The following is a 24,411-nucleotide window of genomic DNA, read 5'->3' as shown; positions in this document are numbered from 1 at the left end:
CATAAATAAAGGATCTGGCGCTCGGGGTGTTCACCGTCATGTTTTTAACCCCATTTTTGAAAAATAAAAGAGCGCCTTTTCTCTTTATTTCTCTGCAAATTGTGCAGGAAACCCCACAGCTGTGATCTAAGGGCTGGGTTTTGTGCTACACTGTTGCCTGCTTAAAGCAGGGCTGAGCAGCAGGATTAATCTCTTCCTTCCTCTCTTTTTCACTGGGATGGGGCCACGGAGACCCTGCTATGTCTGCACACAACATGTGTTGCTTTCCTCCCACCCCCACCTCCCCTGAAAATGCCTGCGCATCCCTTTCTACTGATGCATTTTGGGACGCCCCCAGTGTGCTTGTAAAGACTGGCACTCAGCCCTGTGCAAAGCTTGCAAATTAGAAACCACGCATCCTGGGCTGACATCACGTAACCCAAGGAAGCAAGCAATCTAATGGTTTAGCGTGAGGATCTGGTTTCCCACGTTTCTCATTGCATTCCTCAATGAACCCCAATCACCCGCCCGCTTTGCGTGGCCAGCCCCATTCTTTTTGGAGCGTGTGTGTGCGTGTGTTATAATGCTTATTTGATTTATCCTTCTTTCCTATTCGGTCCATCGCTTCAAAAAGACCGCCCACCCGCCTCCCCAAACAAACCATCCATTAATCCACCAACCATCATCATTATAAAAACAACAACAACAAAACCACCACCCAAACCTAAAACGACTCCGGCTATATACGATTCCAAGGAAATTCCGACAAGCCAGCGAAAGAAGCTCCCCCCTCCCTCCCACCCCCTTTTGCAGGGCTTGCAATTTTAGCGCCCGCCTAAATTTTTATTGTTTTTTTTTGCACGGCTCCGCTTTTATTATTATTTTTAAATGTTGTTGTTTGCTTGTTTGCGAATCCAGATGTGTTTTTCTGCGCCCTGCCTCCACCCTCCTCCTCCTTTGGAATCCAATCTGGTTTGTTTTCGCAGGAAGTAGGCGAAAGAAGGCGAGCGAGGAAGAAGGCCGGGCCCTGCCTGCCAGCCAGCCCGCCTTCCCCTCTTGTGTCTGTGTGTGCGTGTGTGTTTGTGTGCAAGAGCGCCTCTCTTTTCTCCCTGCTCATTTCTGTACGGCTGGCCACCTTTCTCTCCCCAGTTGCTGAGCGCCGTTGGCTGTTCAGAGCGGTTTTGGCTCCTTCCCTTAGTAACAGCTTTTACATTCTGCCTCAATTCCTCTTCAATCGAAATCACACACGCACACACACATATATACACACACTCAGGCGCGCACACAAAAAGCATTACTTTTTTCCCCCTCCCCCCTCCTTTGATTGCCTCCTCCTCCTCCTCCTCCTTCCTTGGGACTTAATCTATAATTTCCCCCCACCGCTTCTCGCTTCCCATCCCCCCCCTCCAGCAGCATCAGCTCTCGCTCTCTCAACATACACATACATACACACGCACACACACCCCTCACCCAGACTCGGGTCATAATTGAATACATTGCATTTCCACCTCCCCCCCTTTCCCGGTGGCTACTTGAAGTCTTTTTTTTTTCCTCTCTTTTTCTTCCCTTCCCCCTTTGGGCTGCACCCGCAATTGCAAACCCATATATTATACCTCTTAAGAGAAGGAGGAAGCTGCATGAAATATTGCTCTATGTGTGTCAGCGTGGGGGGCTTTTTCCTCCTCTTTTGCCTCCATTGCAAAAGGAGGGGGGGCGGAGAGCCATACTAAGCCATCAATTGCAAGGTAAGAAATTTATAAAAAAAAAAGAGTTTCTCTACCCCCCCTTCCTCCCCTTTCCCTATGTGCATGTTTGTCTTGTAACCTCAGCGCAGTTAAATATGTAAGTTGCAAGCTAGGAAATATTTCAGGCGCCCTAAAGTATATTTTAAGGGGTTATTTCGCGGGGGGGGGGCGAGAGTGGGAGTTCAGGGAGGGCGTTGCTGGAAAGGGAATTGAGGGAAGGGGGGGTAGGGCTGTGGGGGAGGGGCGCCTGTGTTTGTAGCTAGTTGGAGGAAGCAACGCGTGGGGGAGGGGCAGAAGTGTAACAAGCATTGCCCCCCCCCCCCTTGGGAAGGCTTGTGTCTTTTAACTTTAATCTTTTTCGACCTCTTTTTTTTCCTCCGCTCATCTTTCTGGAGGTGTTTTCAGCCCCCCCCTTCTGGTCTTTTAATTAATTAAAAAAAATACATTGGTGGTGGGGAGGGGAAAGTGTTGATTCATCGCGTTTTTGGAAAGTGTGGCGGGGGGGGGGAAGAGAAGAAGAGAAGCCTTTGCACTAATAAATGCAAAGCCAGCAGCCATTATGAAGCAAGCTGGCTTGATTGCCTATTTTTAGACGATTTGGGGCAGAGGACAGTTTTTTATTTTGCATCGGCGGATATATATGTACACACACACACGTATGTACAATATTTTTGCTGGAAAGAAACGCACACACACACAAGAAGAGGTGTCTTATAAAAAAAGATCCAAGTTGGAAAGTGTGTTTTGCTTGTGCTTGCGTGTAGGGTTGTTTTTTTTCCCCCAAACAGAAAGGTCAGTAGAATTTATTTTCCCCCCAATGATTGGGAATTAAAGTGTGGGTTGAAAGAAAACTTTCGTTTGATGTGGTTTGCGCCTTAAATGTCTTGTTTGCAAGCGGTGTGGGGGAGGGGAAGGAATGTGGCAGAGTGAACGCACACTGGTGGGGGAGGGGGAGAGTTTAGCAGCGGCTTTTGCTGTGTCTTTGCAAAATAATAAAGGGGGGGGAAAGGGCTTTTGATGGCTTCTTTCTACTCTTTTAAAATCTAGGCTGTTATGTCTTATGGAATAATGATTATTTGCTTTTGTGGACGTTGTGTTGGAAATTGGAGCAAAAAGATCAAAACCCTTTTAAACTGTTCCAGGGACAGAATCGTAAACTATAACCTAATAGACAAGTTCTGGAATGAACTTTGGTCTCTGGGAAAACAATGGTGCAAAATTCAAGAGTTACATGTCTATAAGGCCTAGTTTTGAAATCAGGGTGGCTTTACCCCGTTCTCTTCCACGTGTAAAAAGTCTCAAGATCACATCAGTGAACGGTGCAATTTCTTTTTTCTTCTTTTAATGGTATGTTTTGGAAGCAGATGATATATTTGCAGTACAGGACTGGATTTGGTTAATCATCTATCTGCCCATGGTAAATGTAATTCACTTTATTATCCTTCTGGATTCTTAGTTGGAAAAAGAGGTGGATTATTCAGTGGTTGAAGGGAAACCAGGGGAAAACGGAGCCAAACTAGAAAAACAACGTGGCTGTGGATTTTCTGGAGTGTGCAAGTTTTAAAAACAAACACTGAACTTTGCTTGGTATAAAGTGTTCGGAGAAAATGTCTACTAAAGGGTGTCCCTGAATTGCCTGGAATTTCTTACTCCTACATGTGCTTCACTTCCTTCCTCCTTTTTAATTTTTTTTTTGGCTGGTGTAAAGGGAGTTACATTTCATTTATAATAAGGCATTGTAGAAATCTCATTTTTTAATCAGTCTGCGATTTGGGGGAGTGAGTGGGAAAAAGGTATTCTATTTAACCTCAATGGTGTAGTTTGGGGTTTCTTTTCAGTCAGACTTAAATAGAAGTTCAGTTTTGATTCATGAACAGGAATAATACAGAAACTTGTGGTATGTAATCTGTCTTGGCCTCATACCTCAGTTGTATCTTACTTATTAACCACCTGAACATATTTTCTCTCCTTAAAAGCACACTTCATTCCAAAATTAGGGGAAAGAGTTGTGGACTTGGACTAGGCCTCAAACCTGGAGTTTTGTTGATAACACAGAGTAAGGTTGATACAATTAGATGTGTTTGCAGGATCTGAGTACCCATCCTTCACTAGAACATGGCTTTGTGCATTAACCCAGTTTCCTCAGATGGCATGGCACACTGAACCAACCAGAAATTGTAAGAGTAGGCCAAAATGTATATAGGTCATACATGATTTCATGGACTGTCTACATTTGCTCCTAAATTTTCATCTACATATTACATATTTCCCACCTTTGTGATGGGATTCAACAAGACTTCTTTCCCCTCATATGAATGATTAAGAAGGAAAGATTTGATGAACCAACATAGATAAATAACATGTTGGTGTTTAGACAGTTATAATATTCTTACTTATAGATGTTGCAATTATAAAATTTTTACAGGTAGTCTTTGATTTACAACGATTTGTTTGGTGACTAAAGTTACAATGGCACTGAAAAATGACTTTTATGACTGGTTTTCATGCTTAGGATTGTTGTAGTATCCCCATGGTCATGTGATCAAAAATCAGGCAACTGTCATGAATTTATGATGATTGCACTGACGGGTTTATGTGATGCCATTTTGTAATTTTCCCAATTGGCTTCAGACAAGCAAAGTCAATGAACAAAGCCAGATTCATATTACTCCAGATTCACAACTGGAGTAATTTGTTAAACTGTGGCAAAAAGGTTGTAAAATGGGACTTCTTTAACAACAGAAATTTTACTTAACAAATTTTGGGCTCAATCATAACTCGACTATTTATACATGGTCATAGAGACTTGGTATCCATTAATAACTAAACCATGCTTGGTTAAATCAATATTTTGGCTTGAAACTGAATTGGTTGTTAACTATAACACACATGCCTCATAAATCATGAGCAACTGAATGGAACAATAGACATAGGATTAAGTGTCACGGGCAAACCTAAGTGTTGATATTTCTATTGATTTTCTTTGTAATTCAATAATATTTAGCAATGGAAACAAGCTCACTTAGAAACCTTGATTTTTCATTCAGGAAAAACGAAGTTTTGTGGTGCTTCATGGATATGACTTAGCAGCCAGTGGCAAACCATAAGTGCTATACAGAGTTGCTTTGTGGTGAGATGCGTGGCAAACAAATTTAATAAAAATAAAAATTTCACATTTAAACAGACTTTTGAGGGGGAAGCCATGACATTCTTGGAGACTTAATGGCGGTTCATTTATGCAGGCGGCAGAGGAATTCTTCCTACAATTTATAATGAACTTACACATTTCACAACTACAAAATATGTTGTTGACCACTATCTTTATTGTGTATGAACTCATTGATATGGAAGTTCTTTACTCATGGGACAATTCTAGAGAACTGGGGAGTGGCTTAAGGTATATGAACAGAGATGATAGATTATGGGCCTTCACTTTACCAAACATTTTCACACCTATGCTTCAGTAGGTACAGTTGTGATTTTTGTAAAAAAAGAGAAAAGAATTTGAATGAGAGAGAGAAAAGAATTTGAATGTTTTAAGAAATAATTGACCCACTTAATGGGGGATGTCTGCCAATAACTATAAGCTGTGAGAGCTAAATACAACTTTTTTCATAATACCCATGTCTTCTGAGTTACAAATCTCTTAATTTATGGCTAATGTTCCACTGGCTGGGTGAGTGGCAACTAAAGGAATTAATAGCCCAACATTTAACCAAGAAAATAGTTGCAGGTTGGTTAAATAATATTTCTTATAGAGATATAGGGCATGTTTGAGAGTAGAAAATGTACAAGAATGGTATTCATACTCATAATGACGTGATTGCCCTTGTATGTTTTTACAGCATCCTTGGATAAAGGGGGGATACACACAGGCAAATTCTTTGTACACCAACGTTGGCTTGTTTTGATAACTCAGTTTATATTGTGCAGCTTTAGCTTATTTGGTTAACATGTGGTTGGGTATACCATAGTGTGAACTCAGAAAATGAGTTGATTCAGTTAATTGGGTTAAGGACTGTGTGAAAACAGCTTCTATTGTGATCTAACAGCACAGTAAAAAAATACCTTACAGTGTTCATAGGCTTCCTTTTAAAAAGCTGGTTATAACAAGTTAAATATATAAAATAGAAAAAAATAACAGGAGCCTTCCTTGTGCAAGACATACTTAGAATAGAACTGGAGTTAATAACTATTTATTGTATTTAAACCCTACTTAGCCATCAAAGAAAACTAATGCTTAACTATACTTTGGATTTGCACACTATGCTAGCACATGGCTTGCTAGTTGGATTTGCACACTATGCTAGCACATGGCTTGCTAGTTGGTTTTCTACTTTACACAAAGCTGTAAATCATAGTTTCCAAATGACAGTCATTGAGTTCCCATAGCGTAGGCTGTATTTGCATGGCATGCTCAAGACCTTGGTTAACAAGTGTGCACATGCCATTTTACTTGTTTCTTTATGCAGTTGCTTAACAAATAGATTGGCCACCATTTTGGATCTTTTTGAAGTTGTGAATATGCATTAACTATATTGCAGATTACAAATTCTGCCGGTTTGGAGCTTGGAGTGATTCCTAAACCTCTGGTAAAACTGATAATGGGTTAAAATGATCATAGGCTATTCATTTGTTTAGTGAATTTTTGAAGTGTAAATTGTCATTTTTAACATGACAAGAGTGGGTACAAAATACCACCTTAACCTTAGGTCTTAGTACATTGTGTTGCATGAATTAAGCTGTGGCTTAATTTGATGACCCTAGTTTGACTTAGTATATGAATTCAACCCCAGTCAAACAAAACTTTCCATTACTTTTCCCCCCTAGATTTACCTCCCATCACGTAAAGGTTTCAAGGGCCATTCAATGTGTCCACCTAAATTTGTTTGCTTCCTATTAATTCAGCACAAGTTGGAGAGATGTTAAGGCTGGATCTATAAAAGTCAAATTCATAGAGATGTTTTACTAATCAGGAAATGCCAGGACTTCTATCCCATATAATAATTGAGAGCACCTGGGATACATTTGCTACTTCCTTCTAAAGAGTAGGTGGAGGTAAGGAAACTATTAATAGGTTTGTTTTGATGGCTGTTTGATTCAGAGGAATGTCTTCATTCTCAGCTGAATTTGCCTGTAATGAAAAAGGTGAGTACCTGTCAGTTAGAGGGAAGTTAGCTTGAACACCAGTTGACTCTGCTTACATGGGTGCTTCAACCCCTTGGTTGTTTGATAGTTGTTTCAGAAGCTAGTAGTTTCTTTCAGGTTTCAGTAACAAGGAATGGTTGTTTGCTTCTTTGAAATGCTAAAGTGATACAAGTCCAAATGCAAAATGCTTTAGAATTTAACTTGTGGGACTGTAGGAATTCCTTTAATTTTTACCCAGTTAGGAAAATTCATAAAAAAATAATGCTAGGTTCATGTTAAGCTGAAATGTGGGTGGTTCAGTTTGGCTCCATATGTCGTGTGAACTTAGGATGGCCTGCAAGCTTTTATACCAGGGAAAAAGAGAATTTTAAATGCATTTCCCAGGATACTTTGCAAATACATATTTTAGCTGTTATGTCTGAACTCAGCCAATTGTTTATTCAAGATAAGCAAATCATATCTAGGCAGGCTGCTGTGCAAACTCAGGCATTCTGACTCATTTGGACTAATGCTAAGCCACTGTTTAAACATTGTTTGGCTGAGTCACAAATGGCACATTCGCGCAACATGGAAAGCATAAATGGTGGTCAGGCTCAGTCAACAATTTAAGTCAAACGGGAATGGTATTCTAGGTTGGGGATTTTTAATGTATTAATATATTATTACTGAATGTCCTTATTGAATGACTGCCTTGTTTAGTGACTGCAGTACGAAGGTGATAAAATAACGTTTATGACCATTCCTTGCTTTTACAATCTTTTCAGGTCTGTAAACATGGTGGTCTAAGGATGAAAACACTCGCCTCCCATTCGGAAGGTTAAGAGTTCGATCCTAGGCAGCGATAGTTGTCTCTATCAGGGCGCAAAGAGAAAACGTCTGCTGTGATCTCCATGTCGGCATCAGGAAGGGCGTCTGGCCAATAAATGCTCAGCTCCACTCAGTCACCCCAATTCCACCCAAAAGGAAAGGGTTGTAAAATGAAAAAAATGAAAAAAAAAATCTAGGCTTATTGATTGTTGAGAATCCTAGCAGAATATGGTGGATTGAAAGTTAAAATCAGTCTCTACATGTTTTGACATACTTTTTAATGAACTCTCATATTTTACTTGCAAGGAAAACCCAAATAACCTTTTTTTAAAGAAGATATATTTGTGCAGAACCCTTACCTTGATATTTTACATAGAAATACTGGAATTAAGCCTGTGTTGGCACTGTATTTTGCTGTTCTTTTGTTATCAGACAGTAGTTGCAGGAGATGTATAAATAAAAGTCAGTTAGCTATTTTGCTGTTATGTTATGAAATAAGGGCAGGACTTTTTCACTAAAGGCAGTACAATTAAGGAAAAACATTATACATTTTTCTCCATTCAGGAAGCCAAATAATGATTTAATAGTTAAAATTTTATTTCAGTCTTCTATACATGGAGGATTTTTTAAAAAATTGTCTTTGCCAAGCACTTGGCTACTTAGAAAAAGGTGATTCATAAATAAAACAAGGATCAGAATAAACTTAATGGTGTGGATGATGCAAAATATATTTTGGCATCTTCATTGAGTAACCTTGTAAGTGGTGTTTTTAAATTTCAGCCTTCCTTACGAATTTTAATAAGCAATTCTAATTCATTCCACTGTTTCCATGAATTACATGCAAAGTGGCACAACAATAGAATATTTTTTATGAAAACTAATTCTGTTATAACATTTCCTGGGGAGAAGAGGCATGAAAGAAAACTCAATAACTTTGTAGATAATTTGTATCTTTATCAGGTACCAATTGTAGATTTTAAGCACAAATGTGCAGTTTCTAAGTAGCATCTTTTTCAAAGTGGCAGATTGGGCTTCACTACAGAATGTTCTCATTTAGTGACTGTTTAAAGTTATAGTGGCACAGAAAAAAGTGACTTATGACCATTTTTCACACGACTGTTGCAACTTCCCCATGGTCACATGATCAAAATTCCAATGCTGATTCATATTTATGGTGGTTGCAGAGTTCCAGGATCACTTGAACACTTTTTTTGACCTTCTGACAAGCCAAAGTCAATAGGAAAACCAGATTCGCTTAACAACCATGTTACTAACTTAATAACTGCAGCGATTCTCAACTGTGGCAAGAAAGGTGGTAAAACGGGGCAAAATATATTTGACCATTTCACTTAGCAACAGAAATTTGGGCTCAATTGTAGACAAGTTGAGGACTCCCTATATTTTACTGCATGTGATTTTTTGGGGGGAAAATATAGTACAATCCTTTTCTTTTAGAAGATATGCAGAAAAAGTGGCTTTAAACTGAGTGGGCAAAATGTTGAGGCATGGAGTTTTTACTTTTAAGTTGTAGCAGTTTCTGAGGTTAAAAGTTGGGCTGCAACTTTAACATTTTTTTCCCTTGCTTACTATAATGATTTGTGTTGCTCTGCGGACAGGATCAGTATTATATTTTATACAAGCAAACTATTTAGAACTGGCCCAGTGCTTAGAATTTGTGTCATAAATAATTAAACTCTGTCATGGTTTTCCCATTGCATTAAACCATGGTTTAATAAATAGACCACTATTATCTATTAATAACAAAACTTAAGCTATATTTTAGTTTCCACACCATTGTATCTGGATTAGCAAAAATACTAAACCAACAGACTCTGTCATGTTTTTAGTACAATAAGTGGTCAGAATTAAATTGTGATTACAATTTAGGACTTTTTCTACAACATTATTTCTGAAATGTGGGACTTCTTTTGATAGAAAAAGTCTGTTTAGCAGGATTTACAGCCGACCATGCTGTTTTTGCAATCCATTTCAGCAATGAATAATTTTATTTTCCTTACAGTGTTTATACCTTATCTAGCTCACCTAATCTCAAAACTTCTAAAACATTAAGCACAGAAGCTTGATATGAGATTTTTATTTGGCCCATTTCATTTTTCCCTTTATTTGGTAAGATTCTGCGTTTTAATTTCTTAGCTTTTTTTGAAATACATTTGTGTCTTACTAAACCAAGACAGAGGTGACTAATGATACGAATGAGTTTGTCTAGGCAGAGAAGGTGGTAATGGAAGGTCCAAAAATGGATTGGTTGGTGTTTGTGAAATTAAGTAATGGTTGCCTGTATGAGCGTTGTGTAACTGTTGTTTTATGTATCTTGGTTGAACAGTTCATTGCCTTCTTTTTATTAGCATACTAGATGTTTACAGAAAGCATTAGGTAACTGGAACTAGGGCATTTAATTGTGCAAAAGGGTTTTCTTCATCAGGAAGAGCAGTTTCTTGTTAAGGATATTCCCCTTTAGTTAAAAAACAAAAAACAAACCCCCCAAACCTTTTTGAGTACACAAAAGAACCCTTATCTTGAATGCTTGCATTGCTCCCTTGATTGATAATTATTATTTAGCTACTTTGAATGCTTTTGGAAACTAGTGAGCAGTAATTTGGGAAACACATTGACCAGATATTTGAAAAATGAGCCTTGGCAGTACAGTTTGTCCCTAAACTGAATCCATATGTATTACTAAATTTTTCATGATTAGGTAAAGATTGATATAACTGTTCTATTTGTTCTTCAAAATCATTGTAAACTGAACGGAGGAAAGGGAGATTAAGCCATTTTTTTCTGTTCACTAAAAATCTGAAAATGTAATACTTGTGTGCTGAAATATAATTTGAAGAATGTAAATTCTTGGTTATAATTTTATGTCATCTGGTATATGATAATGGACATTAGTAATAAAAAGCCAAAAGAAACTTCATACTCGCCACCTTGAATGCTACAAGAAGAGGAGATAGATAGATAAACACACACACACACACACACACACACACACACATTTTACCTCAGCAATATTTAGAATTAGAATTCTTTATTGGTCAAGTATGATTAGACATTCAAGGAATTTGTCGCTGGTGCATAAGCTCTCTGTACATACAGCAATAGTGATATATCGTCATAGTTTTTGTAAAATACATTAATCATAAAACATTATTTAGGGTCCCGTAAATAGGATAATTTTTTTTGTACACCAAGGTTTTAATCAATGTTCAAGAGAAGAATTTTTATAGAAAAAGGGTTGAATCACAGATGAGTAGAGATAGTCCTTGACTTAACAGTTCATTTAGTGACCATTCAAAATTAAAATGGTGCTGAAAAAAGTGACTTATGACATTTATGACCATTGCAGTATCCCCATGGTTACATGATCCAAATTTGGATGCTTGGCAACTGACTCATATTTATGACGGTTGTAGTGTCCTGGCATCATGTGATCAGCTTTTATGACTTGATAAGTAGAATCAATAGGGAAGCCAAATTCACTTAACTGTGTTACTAATTTCACAATTTCAGTGATTCACTTAACAAGGACAAGAAAAATTGTAAAATGGGGCTAAATTCACTTAACATGTTTCACTTAGCAACATAAATTTTGGGCTCAATTGTGGTTGTAAGTTGTGGATTACCTGTAGTCTGTATAGGTGGTCCTCAACATAAATCCATTCAACTATGGTTCAGAATTATGGTGACCTCATAAAGAGCAATGAGCCATTCTCAAAATTAAAGCCATTGCACTACCTCTGCTACCTCTGCTGTCACATAATCTCAATCGCATGTATGAAGGTTGCAGCATCTTACAGTGACATGATCACAATTTGTGACTTCCCCATTTACTTCCAACAAGCAGTCAATTTAGGAGCCTATTCTCTTACACAAGGGGTGTCAATACATCACGTGACGTATTGTGACTTCCCCCCTTCACTAAACCGGGCGTGAGCGTGGCCACTGCATGATGCATCCGGCTCATGAGCCATGAGTTTGACACCCCTGTCTTACATGATTCCCTTAATGGTGTGATTCCCTTAACGACTGTGGTAAAAATAATAGAAAAATTGGGTCCAGTCATGTGACTTGCAGTGACTCATGACAGAAATACTGGTCTTGAGTTGTGGTTGTGAGTTGAGAACTACCAGTACTTGCTTTGAATTCTAAATGTATCATGATCTTCCTGTAGATTTATATTTTGGTTTAACTTGTGTACTAGTGAACATGATTACCTTAAAAAATGCAGTTTTTCCTGATTGGACACGGAAATTCAATTCAGAACCTCGCAACCCTCCCTGCCAATTGGAGCATAATCAAGAACAAAATATCTAAGCTTTAAATGCACATTTGAAAAGGGGTCTAAATGTGGAAAGATTGACTTGAGGAATGCATGATTAAAATAGTCATCCATGAAATATTAGTCCATTGTGCAATGCAAAACAGGAAACCAACTGAAAATAACTGAAAGCTGTGTCCATTTCTGGTCACTTATAGGTCATATAACAATTTGTTAAATTCAGACATTGTAGAGATACATTGTATAGCATAATTCTCATGAAAAAATGTAAATCATGCTGAAGCTAATTACTGTAGATCTGATGCAATTGATCATAGCTATCTATAAATTTGGCCATGTCATGTGGGGAATTCACTAGAGAAAGCAATTCATGTTTAAAAGAGTTAGTAGTAAAAGGAAACCAGGCTGTCAAAAAATACAGTGGCTGGGCACCATCAAAGTTAACATCAGTGGGCATAGGAAATCTCCAAGAAGCACTGCAAGATTGGAAGATGTGGATAGATCTGGTTCATAGAATCGCCAAGAGTTGCTTACGACTGAATGGATATGCTCATCCTCATCATTTCCCTTGTCGTCATCTAGAAATTTACTGCCAGCAGCTTTGAAGATGGCCTCCAATTTTCAGAGGAGATTGGCAAATTTATGAGGAATGGGGTATCAATGACTTATAATTACAGTAGCTGGTTCATATTTTTGAAATTGCAGGCATATACCCTAAATCAGTATCAAACTCAATTTCATTGAGGGCCGCATCTAAGTTGTGTTTGACCTTGAGGGCTGGGGTGGGCGTGGCCAGCTTGACATCGTGTTGGAGGTGGCCCGAGTGCTCTGCCAGTGAAAATGGGCTCCTGATCTCCATTTTTGGTTGCGACAGTATCCTGCAACCCTCTGTCAGTGAAAACGGAGTTTTAGGAGGGGCGTGTGGGGTTTTTCCGAGCTCTGTTTTCACTGGCAGAGGAACCACGGTCTGGTCCTTTGCTGTTTCCAGGCAGTCCACAGGCCAGTTCTCCCATGAGCTGTTCAGAGCATCTAGAAGGGGGAGGTGCTTCAGTCTCTTCTGGAAAGGCTGGGCTTAAAACTCTGGGACGCTCCTCCTCCACGGGAAACCTCCCCAGCGTCCCCCAGTTTTTAGCTCAACCTTCGTGGTAAGAGGTTGTGCACTCCCTGATTCAGCTAGTCAAAATTCAGGTTTGCTCTTGGGTTAATTTGGCTTGTAAATTTTTCCCCAATTAATTTGGCGATTTCAAGGCTTGTGGCTCTATTAGGTCATCCCCCGATCAGTTTGAGAGTAGTTCTTGCCACTCCGCAGGCAGCCTGAGATGGCTGCTTCAGGCAATTAGCTTATCTAATACCCCGACCGTCTTATCTCTGCGATCTTGACGGAAGAAACAGAAGAAACCCCAGAGGTACCGGAGGCCGATTTTTTTGTCGCCCCAAGTGAGTCCTTGACAGCAGCTCCCATGGAGGGTGGCTAAACTTATTTGCTGATCAATGGGACAGCTCCACCTCTGATGCATGGGTCAGGGACTCTGTTAGGTTTGGTTTGGCGCTAGACTTTCAATCCTCCCCTCCAAACTTTTTCATTAGGAGCCCTAGGTCCACGGACCCCATTAAGAGAGCGTTGATGCAGGAGGCTATCAATCATCTTCTGCATATTCGGGCCATTAGAGAGGTCTCATCTGAACAACGGGGTCAAAGCTGTTACTCTCTATTGTTTGTGGTCCCAAAGAGTTTGGGGGCCTGGAGGGCAATTCTGGACCTCAAATGTCTGAACAGATCATTGGTTTATCAAAAATTCAAAATGACTACAGTCCATTCTGCTCAGCATCAGAGAGAACGATGTCCTGACCTCTATAGATCTGACAGAGGCTTATCTACGTATACCAATTAGACCTGCTCACTACAAATATCTTAGATTTTGCTATTGTGATCGGCACTACGAATATATCGCCCTGCCATTCGGTCTGGCTTCGGCCCCTAGGACTTTTACCAAGGTCCTAGCGGCTTTGGCTACCTACCTCAGTATCAAATCTATTTGTTTACAATGTTATCTGGATGATATTTTAATTTTGTCATCTTCCAGTCATCAAGCAAATTTGGATACCAAGATTACTCTGGAGACCCTTCAAGGTCATGGCTTTTCCATAAATTGGGATAAAAGCCACTTGATCCCTTCAACTAGGTTGGTTCATTTAGGGGCAGTGATAGATACCGTGGAGGGCAAGGTTTCTCTCTCTCAGGACAGGTTGAATAGTATCCAGTCTTTGGCCAGAGAGATCAGAGCCTTAAAAGAGGGTTTTCCCTGGCAGTTCTGTCTCAACTGTTAGGGAAACCGATTTCTTGTATTTCCATTGTGCCATGGGCTCGATTCCATTCTAGAAATCTGCAATGATTCCTGCTACCTTTCCAGCGATCTGGAAGAGCAACATCCAACAATGTTCTCCGATTGCTCCGCTGGTGGTCAGAAAACATGATAAACAAGGGGTGTCCTCTGAAGGAACCTTGCAGGGTAACGATCACAACTGATGCCAGCCCGGTAGGATGGGGAGCTCACTTCCAATCCCACACTGCACAGGTAAGTTGGACTATTTCCAAGCAAGCACAAAGCATCAGCCTGTTGGAGCTGCGAGCAGTTCATCTGGCATTACGCAGTTTTCTACCCCTTTTCCAATAACGCCACGTTCTGGTCTTGACAGACAATATCACAACCCAGGCCCACGTAAACAGACGGAGGTACCCACTCCAAACTTCTGATGCTGGAAACGGCCAGGTTGTTCAAGTGGGCCGAAGCCAATCTGTTTTAGCTTCAGAGCACATAGCAGGGGCCTTAAACACACAAGTGGACTGGCTCAGCAGGGCCATGATAGATCAGACATAGTGACGCCTACACCTGTCTTTTTTCCAGGAAGCAGTGCTGAGGTTTGGGCAACCGGTGATGGATCTATTTGCCTCTCCCCTCAATGCCCAATTGCCCCGGTATATTTCAAGTTACTCGATTCAGGGGGCGGAGGCCGTCAACACCCTGCGATGTCAGTGGACTCCCGGACTTCTATATGTGTTTCCTCCATTCCCTGTAATACCCAGGTTGATCCAGAAGTTATTCGAGGAATGAGTGGAATTGATATTGGTCGCCCCTTACTGGCCCAGGCAAACGTGGTTCGCGGACTTACAGGACCTGTCGAGAGAACAACCTTGGAAAATTCCACTGTCGAGGGTTTCCTTCTCCCAAGGGCCAGTACTTTACCCGGACCCACAATGGCTCAGCCTAGCCATATGGAGGTTGAGCGGAGCCGTTTATGGACCCAACAGATTTCAAAGGATGCTATTGCCACCATTCAAGCATCCAGAGGATCCTCAACAAATTGTATATACGAGGCCACGTGGTCCGCTTTCTGTCGCTGGTGCCAAGGGTCTAAGATCGACCCAACCGCCCCATCAATAGGACAATTATTGGACTTTTTACAGGAGGGGTTGACCAAGGGCCTATCTCCAAATACTTTACGCAGACAGGTGGCGGCTTTAGCCTCGGTGATAGCCTGGGGTGACCTCCGGTCCATAGCGCACCATCCACATGTCCGCAGATTTCTTAAGGGTGCTGCAAACTTATGACCTCCTGTAATTCACCGCTATCCCACCTGGGACCTCAACAAGGTGTTAACCGCACTTACAACTGGCCTATTCGAGCCTTTAAGAACCGCTAGTCTTAAATTCCTGACATATAAGGTGGCCTTCCTAATTGCAATCATATCATCAAGGAGGATTTCCGAATTGGCAGCATTGTCAATGAGAAAGGACCTGTGCGTGTTTCATGCGGACAGAGTGATTCTCCAATTGGATCCATCGTTCACTCCTAAAGTAAATTCAGCTTTCCACAGAGCGCAGGAGTTGGTGCTTCCAAATTTTTGTCTGAAACCATCTCATAGACTGGAGCATCAATGTCATTGACTTGACGTTCGAAGGGCCTTAAGGATGGTGGCATTTCGAAAATCTGTGGCTCTATTCCTATCCTTCAACCCATCCACTTTAGGATACAAGGGGTTGTCGATGACCATCGGAAGATGGTTGAGAGCCACCATAGCTAAAAGTTACGAATGCCAGTCCATCTCAGTTCCTAAGGGCATTACAGCCCACTCAACAAGGAGTGCGGCAACATCAGCAGCATGGGCCACACGGGCTTCCATAGACGATATTTGCAAAGCGGCAACTTGGGGTTTGTCAGAAATTATAAAATTGATGTCTATGCCTCAGCGGACTTCTCATTTGGCAGAGGGTCCCTGCAGAAGGTCCACAGAGTTTAGGAGTGGATTTCGATCCAGACAGAGTCCCTCCCTAAGGACAGGCCAAGCTTTGGTATGTCCCACTTCTGGATTCTCTGAACAGCTCATGGGAGAAAGGGCATTGGTACTTACCTGATACGCCCATTCTCTGTGAGCTGTGAAGAGCATCCAGCCCCACCCATTTCTTTCCGTCTGGGGGGTTCCGTTCCAGTCAGGGATCCAGATTAGGTGATGAGTTCCGGACTTTGGTACTCATTCTTCGCAAAACTGGGGGACGCTGGAGAGGTGTCCCGTGGAGGAGGAGGAGCGTCCCGGAGTTTTAAGCCCAGCCTTTCCAGAAGAGACTGAAACACCTCCCACTTCTGAATGCTCTTCACAGCTCACAAATAGGCATATCAGGTAAGTACGAACGCCCTATCTATGCGCCCTGTGGGCTGGATCTGGCCTGTGAGCCTTGAGTTTGACACCCCTGCCCTAAATATACAATTTTAGGAGTCAACAAAAAAGGATCATTACCATCTTTCTATCTATGCTTGATTCTGAATTTATTTGGCCAGCTACTCTGTACAAAACCCTGGATTCAATGCACTGTTGGCATGAGCCAGCAGACTCGTTTGTTTCTTGATAACATTAGCTTGTAATACTGTTAAGTTGTGTATTTGATACTCCATATGCCTGACATCCAATTGGATGCAATTTTGTGTGGTTGACCTTTTGTAATGCTAAATAAATATTTTAGACTTGTAACGTTAAAAATAGAGATCCTCATATAATCATGAAGTCTGGTTTATTTTTGATTAATCAAATGGAGTGTACAATTGAATGAAAAGGTATTTGTTTAGGTTCTAATAAAATGTTAGTCTAATAAACAGATATAATTAGTATGTGATTTTAAGATAAATCAATATGGGTAATTGGTATGTTAGCTTTAACCTTTGGGAGGAGAAACAGTAGAAGAATATACATTAATAATGTAGAAACAACACATTTATTCCCAATATTTTTGGCCTCCAACATCTATTCTGAACTTCAGTTATCAGTTTATAGCAGCCTCTGCTTTTTTGTGTGATAGAGGCTAGTTTATTCTTTTTATTTCTTTCAGAAGATTCTTTTTATCACTTCTTGGTGACCTCACCTCCTTTGTCAGAGTTGGCCATTATTCCTTTGTGAGAATAAGATGGGACCAAATACAAAGGATCAGTCTTTCCTGCTGTTTCACTTATTTGTTACCACAGTCAGCTTTCAATGCTTTCTTTAAAGATCTATTTAAAAGCAGAAATTACTGTATGCTCTATGGGGAAATTAGTGCAGTATCTTCCATTATTTTTCATACACTCAACAGATGAATTTATTTAAAATTTCTGTGAGCTTCGTCTCTCTGGCTAATGACGGATTGGCACTTAGAAATGATCAGTGACTAGATCAGATAAACTCAACTAAAATTTTATACATTCTCTGTGGAATTGATCCAACACATCAAATCCAATCCTCTTAATTGCACACCAGCTCACAATAAACTTAGGTTAAAAGTAGTTATGTTTAGTATGTTATATGAATGTACCTACTAACCCCAAAACTTAATATATTGCGTAGACCCAGATAAATGCTGTTACCTGACCAATAATATATTGAGCTACTAGTATATCGAGTTACACAAACTACAGCATATTTTAGCATAGTTGTACTAGTTGCATTTATTATTCACTGGGATTATATTCCAATATCATTGGGTTATAGCAGGAGTGTCAAACTGGATTTCTTTCAGGGCAGGATCAGCATTGTTATTCTCTATGGGCTGGCCGGTGTGGAGGTGGGGAGATAGGACAGATGCCTCCTGCAGCGCTCTGCTGGCCAAAATGGGGTGTGGGGGGGCATGCATGGCCTCCCATGCTGTTTTTAGCCTAGATGGCCTCCTGCAGCACTTTGCTGGCCAAAATGGGGTGTGCGGGGGGATGCATGTGGTTCTCCGCACCCCATTTTGGCCAGCAAAGCACTGCAGGCTGGTCCTTCGCTATTTTCAGGCTGCCATGCGGGCCAGATTTAAGCACCCCAAGGGCCAGATCTGGTCCATGGGTCTTGAGTTTGACACCCTGGGTTATATATAGCAAACTGAATAACGAATGGAAGAATTATTCTGGAGTATTGGCAAATTATTAAAAAAATCATCTTAAATACTAGGAAAATATTAACTGCTTTGGATATCCTCTCACACTTTTAAAAATTCAAAATAAATATTAAATAAGCTGGGAAATTTGAGGTGGGGGGGGGGAGGTAGATGTGTACATTTTGCATTATGTCCTGATGCAAAATGATGGATGAGAATCACAAGCCAATTCCTATGGACTAGTAATTTGACATAGATAATATGTTCTGGGATATATTAATCATATATGCCAAACCATAGAAAATTTGTATTGTGCAGATACAGGTTGTGTGGCTACTTCACGTTTTATGTATTGTGGAGAATCCAGGTAACTAATAATTACGGCAAATATGAATTATTCTGACTTGGGGAGGATATCATAAATAAAGCTCTCTTATATGATAGGATTTTTGATTTATTTATATATTTCTGTTACTTAAGTGTGAATAATAAAGAGGGTCACCAGTGAACAGGCACTAAAGGAATTCAGATTGAGTGTAAAAGTGGCCAGTTAGAAAAAACGTTCATTGACAAGTTTTCCCAAATATACAGAAAATGAGGGAGGCTTGAATTGTAAAATAAATATTGGGAAAGGAGAGAAGACCAAGAAAGTTGTCTCAAAGACAAGTGAGAAGTTTAAAGAAAAAGATGCAATTTGTGAAGCGGTGCATAGATTTGAAAATATTGCAAGAACATACAATTATGGAAAGGCGTAAATGGTGGTGGTGTAAAATAGATACAACTACACTGCTTAAAAAAAATAAAGGGAACACAAAAATAAGACATCTTAGATCTGAATGAATGAAATTTTCTTATTAAATACGTTGTTCATTACATAGTTGAATGTGCTGACAACAAAATCACACAAAAACTATCAATGGAAATCAAATGTAGCAACCCATGGAGGTCTGGATTTGGAGTTACACTCAAAATTAAAGTGGAAAGAAACACTACAGGCTGATCCAACTTTGATGTAATGTCCTTCAAACCAGTCAAAATGAGGCTCAGTAGTGTGTGTGGCCTCCACGTGCCTGTATGACCTCCCTACAATGCCTGGGCATGTTCCTGATGAGGTGGCGAATGGTCTCCTGAGGGATCTCCTCCCACACCTGGACTAAAGCATCCCCCAACTCCTGGACAGTCTGGTGCAACGTGGTGTTGGTGGATGGAGCGAGACAAGATGTCCCAGATGTGCTCAATTGTATTCAGGTCTGGAGAACGGGCGGGCCAGTCCATAGCATCAATGCCTTCATCTTGCAGGAACTGCTGACACACTCCAGCCACATGAGGTCTAGCATTGTCTTGCATTAGGAGGAACCCAGGGCCAACCGTACCAGCATATGGTCTCACAAGGGGTCTGAGGATCTCATCTCGGTACCTAATGGCAGTCAGACTACCTCTGGTGAGCACATGGAGGGCTGTGAAGCCCCATAAAGAAATGCCACCCCACACCATTACTGACCCACTGCCAAACTGGTCATGCTGGAGGATGTTGCAGGAAGCAAAACGTTCTCCACGGCGTCTCCAGACGCTGTCACATTTGTCACATATGCTCAGTGTGAACCTGCTGTCATCTGTGAAGAGCACAGGGCGCCAGTGGTGAATTTGCCAATCTTGGTGTTCTCTGGCAAATGCCAAACATCCTGCATGGTGATGGGCTGTAAGCATAACCCCCACCTATGGATGTCGGGCCCTCATACCACCCTCATGGAGTCTGTTTCTGACCGTTTGAGCAGCCACATGCACATTTGTGGCCCGCTGGAGGTCATTTTGTAGGGCTCTGGCAGTGCTCCTGTCCCTCCTTGCACAAAGGTGGAGGTAGCGGGTCCTGATGCTGGGTTGCTGCCCTCCTATGGCCTCCTCCACGTCTTCTGATGTACTGGCCTGTCTCCTGGTAGTGCCTCCATGCTCTGGACATTACGCTGACAGATACAGCAAACTTTGCCGCAGCTCGCATTGATGTGCCATCCTGGATGAGCTGCACTACCTGAGCCACTTGTGTGGGTTGTAGACTTCGTCTCATGCTACCACTAGAGTGAAAGCACCAGCAGTATTCAAAAGTGACCAAAGCATCAGCCAGAAAGCATAGGAAATGAGAAGTGGTCTGTGGTCACCATCTGCAGAACCACTCCTTTATTGGGGATGTCTTGCTAACTGCCTATGCTTTCCACCTGTTGTCTATTCCATTTGCACAACAGCATGTGAAATTGATTGTCAATCAGTGTTGCTACCTAAATGGACAGTTTGATTTCACAGAAGTGTGATTGACTTGGAGTTACATTGTGTTGTTTAAGTGTTCCCTTTATTTTTTTGAGCAGTGTATAATTCATTTTCTTACCTTACAGCAAGCAGGGGTGTCAAACTCAAGTGTTTTTATTCTTGAAGAAAATTCTCACATTGTCCAAATTGGACGGATCATTTTCCATAACGTAGCTAGATTTCTTGAGTGAATCTAAACTACTGTCAAGCTCTCTTTTAATAGTACTGGTGGGTTGGCCTATATAATATCAATTTAATATCTCCCTCCCACTTTTTTTTTTTCAAAATTTGGATGCTTCCTTTTATAACAACTAAAGCTTCCTTGCTTTGTGCAAAGTATCCAGCCCTAATTATAGTGGCATTATAAATTTCAGCAACATCCTGTTGCTAATTATAATTTATTGTTGGAAGATCTATGGGTTGGAACCATGTAATGAAACTGGAGACAAACTTTTAGAGGTAGTTTATGAGGATTAAATAGAAATGTCTTTCCAGGAAATAGTTGTATTAAACATTGTTTATAGTAAAAAGCATCATTCTTCTGACTCATAACTTTTATAAGACAGCATGGAAAGGAACTACTAGCATGGTGGGATGTGAGTAGTTGGAACAAAATGGGGAATGATTAAGTGTTGAAATTGGTAAGCAGAACCAAGGTAATGTCTATGGATATGGAATATGTGTACAAAACTTATTAGAGGAAAAAATGCAAACATACACCCATTCCGCCAAAGGGGAAAAAATATGCTTTGTTCCAAAAATAAGTATTAATGGATTTTGTAGATGCTTGTAGTATTTAGAAGTTGTTTATGTATAAACAACTTTCTAAACATAAATTTGTCCGGGTACTGTTGAAGCCCAGGAAAAGGTACTATGGTTTCTTTAAGGATCCCCCAAGAAGTACAGTAGATGTGGCAATGCCAAATTCAAAGCCCCTTTATCACTTTGGGTCCAATATACATAGCCTATATTTAGGCATACAATGTCAGAAGCAGAGAGGAATGTTTGAACTGACCAAAGTTGTATTTTGCTTCAATTTATTAGTAGAATACATGAACTGAATGCATGCAGTGTCTCAGTATGAATTCCTGTCCTCTTCAAAAAGAATTGAGAAGGATTTTGTGTGAAAAGCTAGAAACACATTGTTAGGAATATAAGTAACCTAACAGCTATTTGGATTAGAAATATAATAAGCAGGATAGACATTTTAAAACTGTATCTTTAAGAAAATGCAAAACTGTAATTAGGTGTGGTTTCTCAAACAGTCATAAGATGGAGACAGAAACCTGGTTTGTCTTAGTCTTAGTCTCAGAAGAGAGTGTGTCTGAGTGAGTCTCTCTGTTTCCTTCTGTTGGAAAGTATTGCCGTTGCTCCATTTCTTTTAATTGACTGATATTACTGGATTTAATGTAAGTCTGTTATTGAACTGTTTTTCGACACTGGACTTTGATATTTGGATTATCCCTGGATTGAAAACTGACTGATTTACTTGTGAATGACTTTGGATTGCTTCTTTTGGACTTTGCTTAAACCTTTCTGGAAGTAAAAACTTACATTTACTGTATAGTGTATTTGTGTGCTGTATGTGTATTATTCAAACATATCTCTCAAATACGTCTCCCTGTATGCGCTCATTCTCCTAACGGGGAATTACCTCAACAGACATCAGTAAAATGATAAACACATCATAAAATCTTATGGTATTTCTGGACACCTGCATAACTGGGTAGAAGCATTCCTGTTAAACAGACAACAAAATGGTCAAAATTGGGAGTGTCCTATCAAATTCTGTACCTGTCAACAGTGGTGTCCCCCCAAGGCAGTGTTCTAGGACCAACTCTCTTCATACTCTACATAAATGACCTCTGTGATCATATTAAGAGCAACTGCGTCTCTTCGCTGATGATGTAAAGCTATTCAACACCACAGGTAAATACTGCTACCCTTCAAAAAGACCTCAACTATGTATCAGAATGGTCAAATAAATGGCAACTTCAAATCTCAACAAATAAATGCTCTGTCCTACATATTGGCAAAAAAATCAGAAAATAAAATACGGGCTGAATAGTCAAGACCTTGTTGATCCAAACTCTGTCATGGATCTTGGAGTGCTCATCTCTAATGATCTAAATGCTAGAGTCCACTGTAACTACATGGAGCATACAAAACATTTGCTAGACCAATACTCGAATACAGCTCATCAGTCTGGAACCCACATTACGTATCTGATATTAACACAGTTGAGAAAGTCCAGAAATATTTCACAAGAAGAGTTCTCCATTCCTCTGCTCGTTGCAGAATACTTTATGCCACCAGACTTGAAATTCTAGACCTAGAAAACCTAGAACTATGCCGCCTTCGGTCCGATCTAAGTATAGTATATAAAACCATACATTGCAACCTGTCAATGAATACTTCAGCTTCAACCATAACAATACAAGAGCAAACAATAGATACAAACTCAAGGTTATTCGCACCAAACTTGATTGCAGGAAATAATGACAGATTAAATGCAAAATGTCAAGCCATAGAGCAGTGGGGTATTCTTTTATATCCACAATTTCATGGAAAGATTTACCCTAGAATATAAATTCATTAAAGATCACAAACTGCAGTCACTAAGCACTGGATACTGTAAATGTCTATCACATTTTCAAAATAAAAAGGTGCTATTTTCCAACAAGCACTGCTTTCATAACTCATAAGAGCGAAAAACAAAGTCACAAGAAGCAGCCACATAACACCTATGTTCCCCCGCCCCAACCACACACACACATGCATCAACAGTGAAATGTCATAACTTGCTTTGGAGGAGGAAACACATACTTTGGATGTGTAAAGTTCAAGGCAGAAAGCTTGGCTTATCTGATTAAAAAAAAATCTAAGGTAAATTTTGGTTTAAGATCTCAAGGAGCCATGATGATTTATTTAAAGTCAACAGCATAAACCAAGGAAGATACATTATATTTAATCAGATTATTGATCTAATTCACTGGGCTGTTCACAAGTACTTTTAAATGCAAATGTATTCTGGAATCTGCTAGTATGCAAATTTCTAAACTAAGTTCACCTTTTCCCAGGATTGCAAGCCTAATCTAAGAAGTTAAAGATAAATGGAACATTTGAGCTCTAGGTAAACCTGAAGGTCTTGCATAATCTTTGTACCTAATTTAGTGCTTTCAATACCTTTTTTTATTTTATTTGGTTTGTCAATTGCTTACAAAATAGGTATATAAGTAAAAACATAGTTATGAATACATGGATACATGTAAGAAAAATAAAATAAATATGACAGGGATGGTAGGCACGTTGGTGCTCTTATGCATGCCCCCTACAGACCTCTTAGGAAAGGGGTGAGGTCAATAGAAAGTCTAAGGTTAAAGTTTTTGGGGTTTGGGGAAGAAACCAGAGTCAAGAGTATTCCAGACATTGACCACTCTGCTGCTGAAGTCATATCCCCCCCCCTTTCCATTTTGCAACTTGAGTGAACATCGCTATAAAAGATGTCTAAAGGAAATAGCAGTTTTGTGGTCCCTTTTAAAGCAAAAATGGTTTTATTTTCCCATCTATATGGAAAGAAGACAAGATGACAAAAGTGCAGAATATTTGCTGGTCACTTGGTGATGATATAGAGGAGGGGAACATGGTTAGTTGTGGAGGTGTGTTATTTGTACAAGTATTACACGTAATGAAGTTACACGATGGAAAAGGGGATGGCAGTAGAAATCTGGCTGGCAAGGAAATGTATAATGGTTC

The 24,411-nt window shown here is 40.1% G+C and overlaps 1 protein-coding gene across 3 annotated transcripts in view; it reads left to right on the top strand.

Moving 5' to 3' along the window:
* Window positions 1-1,029: 1,029 nt before the first annotated feature.
* TBL1XR1 (TBL1X/Y related 1) overlaps window positions 1,030-24,411 on the top strand; it is a 237,079-nt gene continuing 213,697 nt past the window's right edge. Inside the window, exon 1 of one of the 3 annotated variants that reach the window (XM_026705740.2) lies at window positions 1,030-1,724. The gene's annotated coding sequence lies outside the window, so the exon portion shown is untranslated. Of the gene's footprint in view, window positions 1,725-2,059; window positions 2,517-24,411 lie in introns of those variants that run through there. The other 2 variants (XM_087933496.1, XM_026705741.2) reach the window with 2 other exon arrangements.

The sequence above is a fragment of the Pseudonaja textilis genome, chromosome 4 (assembly GCF_049901715.1).
Source record: "Pseudonaja textilis isolate UNSWEBS1 chromosome 4, rPseTex1.2, whole genome shotgun sequence".
NCBI lineage: Eukaryota > Metazoa > Chordata > Lepidosauria > Squamata > Elapidae > Pseudonaja > Pseudonaja textilis.
The sequence above is the reverse complement of the archived record's forward strand: the minus strand, read 5'-3'. Positions and strand labels throughout refer to the sequence as shown.